The sequence below is a fragment of the Panulirus ornatus genome, chromosome 41 (genome assembly GCF_036320965.1).
Source record: "Panulirus ornatus isolate Po-2019 chromosome 41, ASM3632096v1, whole genome shotgun sequence".
In the NCBI taxonomy this organism is placed as follows: Eukaryota; Metazoa; Arthropoda; class Malacostraca; order Decapoda; family Palinuridae; genus Panulirus; species Panulirus ornatus.
Genome location: NC_092264.1, coordinates 15,468,822 through 15,481,033, shown reverse-complemented (window position 1 = coordinate 15,481,033; position 12,212 = coordinate 15,468,822). Strand labels below are relative to the sequence as shown.

The following is a 12,212-nucleotide window of genomic DNA, read 5'->3' as shown; positions in this document are numbered from 1 at the left end:
TGGTCTCCCGTGTCCTCCGTGGCGCCCCGTGTTCTCCTCCCTGATCACCCGTGTTTTCCTACCTGATCTCCCGTGTCCTCGCTGATCTCCCATGTCCTCCCTGGCGCCCCGTGTTTTCCTCCCTGATCTCCCGTGTCCTCCCTGATCTCCCATGTCCTCCCTGATCTCCCGTGTCCTCCCTGGTCTCCCGTGTACTCCTCCCTGATCTCCCATGTTCTCCCTGGCGTCCCGTGTTCTCCTCTCTGATCTCCCGTGTCCTCCCTGGCGCCCCGTGTTCTCCTCCCTGATCTCCCGTGTACTCCCTGATCTCCCATGACCTCCCTGGCGCCCAGTGTTCTCCTCCCTGATCTCCCGTGTCCTCCCTGGCGCCCCGTGATCTCCTCCCTGATCTCCCGTGTACTCCCTGGTCTCCCGTGTCCTCCCTGATCTCCCATGACCTCCCTGGCGCCCAGTGTACTCCCCCCTGATCTCCCGTGTCCTCCCTGGCGCCCCGTGATCTCCTCCCTGATCTCCCGTGTCCTCCCTGATCTCCCATGACCTCCCTGGCGCCCCGTGATCTCCTCCCTGATCTCCCGTGTCCTCCCTGGTCTCCTGTGTCCTCCGTGATCTCCCATGACCTCCCTGGCGCCCCATGTTCTCCTCCCTGATCTCCCATGTTCTCCTTCCTGATCTCCCGTGTTCTCCCTGATCTCCTATGTCCTCCCTGGTGCCCTGTGTTCTCCTCCCTGGCGCGTACCTGGACAGGTCGCCCTCCCTGCTGCAGGGGGGTTAACCAAGAATCTTGGCCATGACAGTCGAAATAAAGCCATCGATCCACACTGTGCTGGGGTCACCTCTCTCTCTCTCTCTCTCTCTCTCTCTCTCTCTCTCTCTCTCTCTCTCTCTCTCTCTCTCTCTCACCGCCCACATGGACGACCATGAGGTCGTATGGTTCTTGGCTTCCTCTTGAGCACGACGGTACGACCCCCTGAGCACGACGGTACGACCACTGAGCACGACGGTATGACCCTTTTAACACGACGGTACGAACCCTGGGCACAACGATACGACCCCCTGAACACGACGGTACGACCCCTGAGCACGACGGTATGACCCCCTGAGCACGACGGTACGACCCCCTGAGCACGACGGTACGACCCCTGAGCATGGCGGTACGACCCAAGCACGACGGTACGACCCCTGAGTACAACGGTACGACCCCCTGAGCACGACGGTACGACCCTTGAGAACGACGGTACGACCCATGAGTACAACGGTACGACCCTTTTAACACGACGGTACGACCCTTGAGAACGACGGTACGACCCATGAGCACGACGGTACGACCCCTGAGCACGACGGTAAAATGATAAATGATGCATTTTGGGGGGCCCAAAGTGTAAACAGTGAATAAAAAATTGTTGGTTAACTAATTATCAGAGGGTAAATAAGTAAGGGTCATCGCTGTGATCATCAGCATTATGCTTAATGAAATGACACACACACACACACACACACACACACACACAGTATAAACATTTTTCTCTTGGCAGCTAAGACAGCACGGGCCATCTCAGTTACGCTTAATATATTTACTTTATTTCAATACACTTAGTCGCTGTCTTCCGCGTTAGCGAGGTAGCGCAAGGAAACAGACGAAAGAATGGCCCAACCCACCCACCCACCCACATACTTCAATATCCATTTTCTTTATTTTTCTGGTCTGCTGTAGAGGCAGTCTTAAATTTGCATCCAGTTTCACATAACTACATTTTCTTCTTAAAAATATATCTCACTTTGATATGGGGGCCCGTGCCACTGATCACTGCTCATTTCAATTTCTAATCTTTTTTTTTTTCTTAATTTTTGACCGAAAAGAATAAATAAATACCTGTCTGTTGTTCCCATGGCATATTGGCTATTGTGTGTGCTTATTCCTGAACCTTCGGGGGAATAAATCTTCACCTGGCTCCTTCCACTGTTCCCATTTTGCAACCGGGGCGACTCATCTTCGTAAACATTATAAAGACGTCATGGTCTTAATATGACTCACTCCTCAACATTACTGTCCCGGGGGAAGATAATGCTGCTCGTCATATTTCCTCACGGGGGTAGATAATGCTGCTCGTCATATTTCCTCACGGGGGAAGATAATGCTGCTCGTCATATTTCCATGGTTGTCTGTGTATACCAAAGCACATCCAGGCGACGTGGCGGGTCACGGAGACCAGGAGCGGCAGCTTAATTTCCACCCACTCGGCTGGAGAAAGCCAAACAGACCTTGAGCCTCGTAGATCCCGAAGCGTTTTATGTTGACGAAGGTAACCCAGCGAAATATACGCTCTGTGGTAAACGGAGATTGAGGACTCCCGAGAGACCTTTCTACACTCCTCTGTGATCAAAGTCTCTGAAGGAGAAAACGTATCCTCGCATTGACGTGTTTCTGACGGCACTCGCACACCTGGTGTGTCCTGGACGACCATACGAGCGTACTAGCCTTACCCGGCCACGAAGGTCATTGCACAGCTCACCCTAATGTTAAGCTCTTGTATAGTTCGTTAACTAGTATGTATCATGGCCTACCACTTCTGTAATAGCTGTAATACCTCACCAATGTACTGTCAGCCAAATGGTTGTCTCCATCCGATAAACCATTGGTTATTCATTTATCTTATTTAGGCTTAGGTCTCGTATCATTCATCACCATACTCGCCATTGTGATCGTGGAGGTCTGTTAGTGAGACGGGGGAAGGGGGTTTTATCTTCCGGCATCTAGATTAATCGTTGGTCATCTGATTTACGTGTGTGGCTGAGGGAGGTCAGGTCACAGGCCAGGGGTCGTATCGTCGTGCTCTGAGACCCTGCCGCCCACTCGTACGCAAGGTGCCACACTGTCGTGTTCAAGGGTTATACCACAAGTCGTGCTCAAAAGCCTTGTCTTCGTGTTCACAGGTCGTACCATCGTGCATAAGGATCATATCGTCTTGGTCAAGGGTCGTACCGTCGTGGTCGAGTCGTACCGTCGTGATCAAGAGTCGTACCGTCGTGGTCAAGGGTCGTACCGTCGTGGTCAAGGGTCGTACCGTCGTGTTTGAGTCGTACCGTCGTGGTCAAGGGTCGTACCGTCGTGGTCAAGGTCGTACCGTCGTGGTCAAGGGTCGTACCGTCGTGGTCAAGGGTCGTACCGTCGTGGTCAAGAGTCGTACCATCATGTTGAAGAATCGTACCGTCGTGCTCCAGGGCCGAACCTTCGCCATCAGAGGTTACGTCATGGTGAGGATAAGGTCCTTTTATAAAAAGCCCTTCATTCGGTGTTACCAACTCCTGACCGCCGTGTGAGCAGTACGAAAGAAAACATATAAATCCCCTAAACTCTCGTATCTGGTTACAATCCAAGGCGGCGTTTACACATCCAAGTGAAAATCATGTCATAAGGTGAGGTAAGTTTTGTTATGGTGACGGACTGACGCCCCACCACATCCCCAATACAAGAGAGACGTTTCGTATTTCAGAGATCAGAAGTGTGGTGGTGGTAGTGTTGGTGGTGGTAACAGCTGCGTATTAATGTTTGATAATACCGATGATGAGAGCAAATACAGTTAAATCAACCATGATATTAACAATAACAACATAACGAATCAAGAGCAATATGTATAAATACGCCGTTATCACACTTGTTACTAATTCAACATCATTCTAATCTTTACACTCACGTTATTGATATCATCATCATTACCATAATGAGTATTATACCATAATGGGTATTATAATACTCATGACAACACACTCACCCTACCATCATACCCATGTGTATACCTGTAGCCTATTCATCTCCAGCCTAACCAAAACCGAATGGCTGCCGACGGAACTCTGGCCAACCTAGCAACACCAGGCGATGAAAATCTATAATTGGCAATCGAATGTTTTCCCTCCCGTCAGAGCTCAATCATCCATCGTATCAAATACAAAATAAAGGGACACATTTGATCAAAGCTACACCACTGGGCGACACTATACACACACTCAGCGTCTTGGATCTGTCTTTAAGAAGCGAGCACAAAGCAGACTTCGTGGGCATGTTTCCTGGCGAGGGAAGGAACGTACTTGATCTATTGACAGAGATGGCACTATGTCGTATCAGAGATGACATCATTTCATGTCAGAAATGACACCATTTGACTGTCAGAGATGACACCATCTTATGTTACAAATTATACCTATTCATGTCAAAAATGGCACCATTTGAGTGTCAAGAGATGACACCAGTTCATGTTCGAGATGAAGCAACTGGATGATTCGAGTCCCATCTATTGTGGTACCCGTCGCTATGAAGAGTCAATTTGACAAAGAAACTGTCAAGTATGACAACGCTGGTGTCAAACGTGACACCGTTACTGCCAATGTAACACCGTCACCTGTAAACACTATAAACACTAGGCTAATCGAACTCAAGAGATCGAATCCCTTTCGACTGACCCCCTCACGTCGAACTAGGCTAATCGAACTCGAGATCGAATCCCTTTTTGACTGACCCACTCCATCCATGACCCACTCTGAGAAGAACCTTTCGGACTGTGAACTGTGAAGACAAGAAAAGGACAGAAAAACAGTGAAAGGAACCAGAAACATTAACAGTGAAATATATATAACGGGACATTTTTCGTGTGTTTTGCTTGAGGAGTATTGCATATCTGGTGTTCGAAGCTGTGTGTGTGTGTGTGTGTGTGTGTGTATATATGTGTGTGTGTGTGTGTGTGTGTGTGTGTGTGTGTGTGTGTGTGTGTGTGTGTGCAACACCCTCGGCACAGGGTGAATGAACCTGTGTTGCATGTGTTGCCACGTCCTAGGGAGGTGTCTCGGTAGATAAGCTGGCCAGGTTAAACCCCAGCTTAGTCTCGCGTCTGGCGTTCATTTCTCAGGATCACCGAGGATTGTGACGTGTACACCGGTGGCACGTTGGTCCAGGTGGATGCTCCACCCGTGCTCCACCAGGTGGGTCTTCCACCCGTGCTCTCCACCAGGTGGGTGTCTTCCACCCGTGTTTCGCTAGGTGTCTTCCACCCGTGCTCGCTAGGTGGGTCTTTTCCACCCGTGCTCCACCAGGTGGATGTCTTCCAACCGCGCTGTCAGGTGGGTCTTCCACCTGTGCTCCACTAGGTGGATTTTCCACCTGTGCTCCACCAGGTGGGTCTTCCACCCCTTGCTCCACTAGTTAAATCTTCCACCCGTACTCCACCAGGTGGATCTTCCACCCATACTCCACTAGGTGGATCTTCCACTCGTACTTCACTACGTAGGAACGAACAGCATCCTTTCTATCACCACGCAAAATGAAACAAAACGTTTGAACCACCAGAGAAACATGGTTCAGGGCGATCATATCCGCTGTTTCGAGACATGTTTCAAACCCGAGTCTCGCTCAACATTCTCACATACCAGAGAAGACGACGAGCCTAATTGCAATTCCAGACTAGCGTAGTAACCAGGAAAATAATAGCGAGTCTTGTGTACAAATTTCCCTCGAGATTCAGACGCTGCCAGAAGCGGTTCCTCCAGCTCTTTGACAGAGGTATGTCCAGGAGTTCCTGCTCTTTGACAGAGGTATGTCCAGGATTTCGGAAATGTCGAGACTTCATTCACCATCTATATATTTCATTCATCCTATTACCGTAACTGGAGACGACTTTATTAAAGTGACGTTTTCTTCACAGTGTGAGGAACAAAACATCATTTACTGTTTCATACATCCACACTGCTTCATACATCCTCTGTGGTTGTTTAACCTGTGTTCTATGTTTTACTTAAGTGTGTTGTTCATAGGTGTTTCTATACCGTTGTGTGTGTGTGTGTGTGTGTGTGTGTGTGTGTGTGTGTGTGTGTGTGTGTGTGTTTCAAGGACTAACTCCTGCCTTCAAGACCTATAAGCAATATCAGTGGATCAATTCATTACGAGATTCGAAACCTGAGTTATAATAAACTGGTTTATTATTACCCTTCTACACCATTAATCATCAATTTTGCACCAGAAGCCGTATTAATTTGTGGCCTGAAAGTGTGTAATGACAAGTTAATGACTCTCTTAATTAATGGCTGTGATGGTAGGGGAGAGATTAGTCTTATTGTCATTACCGGGCTAAAATTATTTCACCCCATCGGCAGTCGCTTTTGAAAAGACTTTACCAATTTTGAAATTACGTATTCTTCAAAAAGTCACTCAACGCTGACGTCTTGCAGGATCAAGACTTCGGGATCAGGAAGTGTCATGCGTCAGGCTGGCACACTGTCTTCATGACAATCAAAACGCGCCGGGAGCTTCTCCTTGGTCGAGATGTAGTTTAAACCTGCCGCCACGCTGGTCGAGGACCTCGCCGTCGGTAGCAAGAGGCCCCCGGGCGTCACTGAGGGTCCTTTATATTAGCCAGGGCTCGGGATGGTTGCTAGTGAGGGGCTCAATCGCCCTAAAGAACCTTAGGTATAAGTGGCAAAATCCTACCGAGGGAAGGGCCGCTGTAATCGAGAGGGCTTGTTAGTTCTGGGGGCGCCGCCCTCCAGAACTAACTTGAGCTGTGATGGAGGGGGGCCCTCGTGTCCGTCGGGCCCGCCCGTGGGACTCCGTTCCGCTAAGGTAATTCTCGAACCAGAGAGGTAAACCAGGTCTCATGCCTGCTTGGAAATCCATGTTTTTCTCTTTTCTTATCAAAGTCCTCGTCTTCTGGTGAGTGTGTGTGTGTGTGTGTGTGTGTGTGTGTGTGTGTGTGTGTGTGTGTGTGTGTACAGCCAGCCTCTCTCGTCTATGTACTGATACGAGACGTCAACAAACATTGATACCAGGCCGGGAGGGCGCTGGGGGTCGTCCATTACCTCTGGAGTTGACAAACCCACAACCAAATGGTGTAAACACGGCAGTTACAGAACAAACATTTCCAAAAGAAGGAACAGAGAAGGGGGCCAGGTGAGGATATTCCACAAAGGCCCAGTCCTCTGTTCTTAACGCTACCTCGCTAATGCGGGAAATGGCGGATAGTTTAAAAAAAATATATATACTATTCGCCATTTCCCGCGTTAGCGAGGTGGCGCTAACAACAGAGGACTGGGCCTTTGAGGGAATATCCTCACCTAGCCCCCCCTCTGTTCCTTCTTTTGGAAAATTAAAAAAACAACCGAGAGGGGAGGATTTCCAGCCCCCCGCTCCCTCCCCTTTTAGTCGCCTTCTACGACACGCAGGGAATACGTGGGAAGTATTCTTAATCCCCTATCCCCAGGGATGATATATATATATATATATATATATATATATATATATATATATATATATATATATATATATATACCTCTCTCACTCTCTTCCTGTTACTAGAGTTTGATTTTGAGCTCAAGCCAAGGAGAAGATACAAAAAAAAAAAATCATTCATAAATGGCCAAGAGTTCTTACTGGAAGTCAGTGAGGGGATAGGGAAGACAGAATACTTCCCACGTATTCCCTACGTGTCGTAGAAGGCGACTAAAAGGGGAGGGAGCGGGGGGCTGGAAATCCTCCCATCTCTTTCACTTTTCCAAAAAAAAAGGGGGGGGAAGAGAAGTGGGCCAAGTGAGGATATTCCCTCTAAGGCTCAGTCCTCTGCTGTTAAAGCTACCTCGCTAATGCGGGAAATGGCGAATATGTATGAAAAAGAAATTATATATATATATATATATATATATATATATATATATATATTTTCATACTATTCGCTATTTCCCGCGATAGCGAGGTAGCGTTAAGAACAGAGAACTGGGCCTTTGAGGGAATATCCTCACCTGGCCCCCTTCTCTGTTCCTTCTTTTGGAAAATTAAAATATATATATATATATATATATATATATATATATATATATATATATATATATATATATATATATATATATATTTTTTTTTTTTTTTTTTTTTTTTTTTATACTTTGTCGCTGTCTCCCGCGTTTGCGAGGTAGCGCAAGGAAACAGACGAAAGAAATGGCCCAAACCCCCCCCCCCCCATACACATGTACATACACACGTCCACACACGCAAATATACATACCTACACAGCTTTCCATGGTTTACCCCAGACGCTTCACATGCCCCGACTCAATCCACTGACAGCACGTCAACCCCTGTATACCACATCGCTCCAATTCACTCTATTCCTTGCCCTCCTTTCACCCTCCTGCATGTTCAGGCCCCGATCACACAAAATCTTTTTCACTCCATCTTTCCACCTCCAATTTGGTCTCCCTCTTCTCCTCGTTCCCTCCACCTCCGACACATATATCCTCTTGGTCAATCTTTCCTCACTCATTCTCTCCATGTGCCCAAACCATTTCAAAACACCCTCTTCTGCTCTCTCAACCACGCTCTTTTTATTTCCACACATCTCTCTTACCCTTACGTTACTTACTCGATCAAACCACCTCACACCACACATTTTCCTCAAACATCTCATTTCCAGCACGTCCATCCTCCTGCGCACAACTCTATCCATAGCCCACGCCTCGCAACCATACAACATTGTTGGAACCACTATTCCTTCAAACATACCCATTTTTGCTTTCCGAGATAATGTTCTCGACTTCCACACATTTTTCAAGGCTCCCAAAATTTTCGCCCCCTCCCCCACCCTATGATCCACTTCCCCTTCCATGGTTCCATCCGCTGACAGATCCACTCCCAGATATCTAAAACACTTCACTTCCTCCAGTTTTTCTCCATTCAAACTCACCTCCCAATTGACTTGACCCTCAACCCTACTGTACCTAATAACCTTGCTCTTATTCACATTTACTCTTAACTTTCTTCTTCCACACACTTTACCAAACTCAGTCACCAGCTTCTGCAGTTTCTCACATGAATCAGCCACCAGCGCTGTATCATCAGCGAACAACAACTGACTCACTTCCCAAGCTCTCTCATCCCCAACAGACTTCATACTTGCCCCTCTTTCCAGGACTCTTGCATTTACCTCCCTAACAACCCCATCCATAAACAAATTAAACAACCATGGAGACATCACACACCCCTGCCGCAAACCTACATTCACTGAGAACCAATCACTTTCCTCTCTTCCTACACGTACACATGCCTTACATCCTCGATAAAAACTTTTCACTGCTTCTAACAACTTGCCTCACACACCATATATTCTTAATACCTTCCACAGAGCATCTCTATCAACTCTATCATATGCCTTCTCCAGATCCATAAATGCTACATACAAATCCATTTGCTTTTCTAAGTATTTCTCACATACATTCTTCAAAGCAAACACCTGATCCACACATCCTCTACCACTTCTGAAACCGCACTGCTCTTCCCCAATCTGATGCTCTGTACATGCCTTCACCCTCTCAATCAATACCCTCCCATATAATTTACCAGGAATACTCAACAAACTTATACCTCTGTAATTTGAGCACTCACTCTTATCCCCTTTGCCTTTGTTCAATGGCACTATGCACGCATTCCGCCAATCCTCAGGCACCTCACCATGAGTCATACATACATTAAATAACCTTACCTTATATATTTTTTTTTTTTTTTTTTTCCAAAAGAAGGAACAGAGAAGAGGGCCAGGTGAGGATATTCCCTCAAAGGCCCAGTCCTCTGTTCTTAACGCTACCTCGCTATCGCGGGAAATGGCGAATAGTATAAAAAAAAAAAAAAAAAATATATATATATATATATATATATATATATATATATATATATATATATATATATATATATATATATATATGTGTGTGTGTGTGTGTGTGTGTGTGTGTGTGTGTGTGTGTGTGTGTGTGTGTGTGTAAAATCAATCCTGCCAAAATCAACAAACAAAAGAATTTAGAAACAATCTACCAGGGAGGTCGGGAGAATGGAACGTACAAACTATCCACAAAGGTTATGAGAACTCGAACTTTTCCCCTCTCCTGAGGCCACACTCTCCCCACCCCGCTTCCCTTAGCTGATTGTGTCATTGGTCCTATACAGGGTGAAGCTTACAATCATCTTTAAACACCTGTGAAAGGTTAAAAGGCATCTCAAGTGGTGGTTATCATATCTTGACCTTAAGGGTCTTACTGATCCTGGCAGAGGACCGACTTAAAGACCAAATAACCCATCCATCAACCAATCAGTCTGATGGTTTATGCATGCCACCGACCTCTCAAGTCACCAATAACCAATACACTATACTGGTAGCGTGTACTCAACAGCGTTATGACTGTAATTCGAGCATTCCTTCTTGTCCAACCCTTCCCCCACTTGCCTTTACACTGCAATATACGACCATTCTACCAGATTAACATACGACCATTTTACCAGACCCACGTGCGACCCTTCTACCAGACCAACATACGACCATTCTACCAGACCAACATACGACCATTCTACCAGACCAACATACGACCATTCTACCAGACCAACATAAGACCATTCTACCAGACCAACATACGACCATTCTACCAGACCAACATAAGACCATTCTACCAGACCAACATACGACCATTCTACCAGACCAACATACGACCATTCTACCAGACCAACATACGACCATTCTACCAGACCAACATAGGACCATTCTACCAGACCAACATAAGACCATTCTACCAGACCAACATACGACCATTCTACCAGACCAACATACGACCATTCTATCAGACCAACATACGACCATTCTATCAGACCAACATACAACCATTCTACCAGACCAACATACGACCATTCTACCAGACCAACATAAGACCATTCTACCAGACCAACATACGACCATTCTACCAGGCCAACATACGACCATTCTACCAGACCAACAGGTTTTTCATCACCTTGGGTCACAAAATCGTTTCAACACCCTCACGAACCAATGAACATTTACATATCTCAAGAAAATAACCTGCAATCCTATATATTCATGATCCACTTCTACAATGAAGGACTTACATGCAATGACAGTAGGTGGTAGCCAAAACCAATAAGTGTGATATATAAATTCTCTCAGACGATTTACCATGTTTATAATCATACGTACATAGTTCTAAAAGCGCATTACGACGGTCAAACTGGTTGTGTTAGGCCTTAAATGCAATGTACAAATATACGTACGTAGTCTTATAAGTGTATTTCAATAATGCCAGATGGGCTGTGTTTGGCCTAAACTTCACAGCTCAAACATACGTGTGTACGCAGATTCTATACGTGCATTAAGGTAATGTCATATGGGCTGCATTTGGCCTAAACTACATTGTTGTTACAAAGAAACTTTCTTGAAGTTCCAGGAGGAGGGTCTGCTGAGTAAAACCATGTTCAAATCTATTCTACTGGGCTGAGTGAAGACTGAAAGCTTTCTAAGCCGTGTATACATAGTTGTTTAAAGCCTTCTTCAAGTTCAATGACCTGTCAGTCATTCACATTAGCTTCTGTATGATACAATATCGCACATTTCATTCATGGTATTATACAAATTGTAAGCATCTTCCCCATGATTAATGCAAATGAATAGATGAATGTCCATTCCAATTATCTATACAATACGAGACTTAAATAACCTTGTAATGCGAAACTATAGTTACATTCTATCACTTTGGTCCATCGGTCATTGCAGAAATATAACTTATGTGGAAGTCTATGCATAAGGTTGAGGTTGAATCATATGTAACTTTACAGTTTTAGCCCCATTGAGATTTTCCATTGGTCGGTGGTATATGTCCAAACCTAACAAATAAACCTAACAAATAAACCTAACAAATAAACCTAACCTAACCTAACCTAACCTAATCTAGGAGGTGAGTGTTCCTAGCTAGGTTTTCTAAATACAGCTCTATCAAATGCTTATAACAAATTTCTTAACTTCTGTGGGGAGTAAACTAGAAAAATACCGAATCATACACCACTTTTCCCCCTTTAAAACGGCACATTGATAAAAAAAAAAAAAAAAAAAATGTCTCTTGCAGAAGGTAGAATATTAGCATAATTTAAGATACGTGGGGGGGAAAAAAGAGTATCATGAGCTATCTAAACAACCATAGCCAATATCAATGCCTTAAAGACATTCCAATTGCTGACGAACTGCCAAGACCTTTAAAAAAAATGTTCACGCACCGCCGCCATTTAAATCCAGTGTTTACCCAACACCAACATGTGCTCCTTCTCTTAACTTACCTCCATCTGCTTATGAGTCGAGTCTTCCTCTGTCACATTCAGAATCACTCTCCGTGGTCTCCCGGCATCATATGAACCA

The 12,212-nt window shown here is 45.5% G+C and overlaps 1 pseudogene; it reads right to left on the bottom strand.

The window, feature by feature from the left end:
- LOC139761705 (uncharacterized) overlaps positions 1-12,212 on the bottom strand; it is a 311,982-nt pseudogene extending 299,770 nt beyond the window's left edge.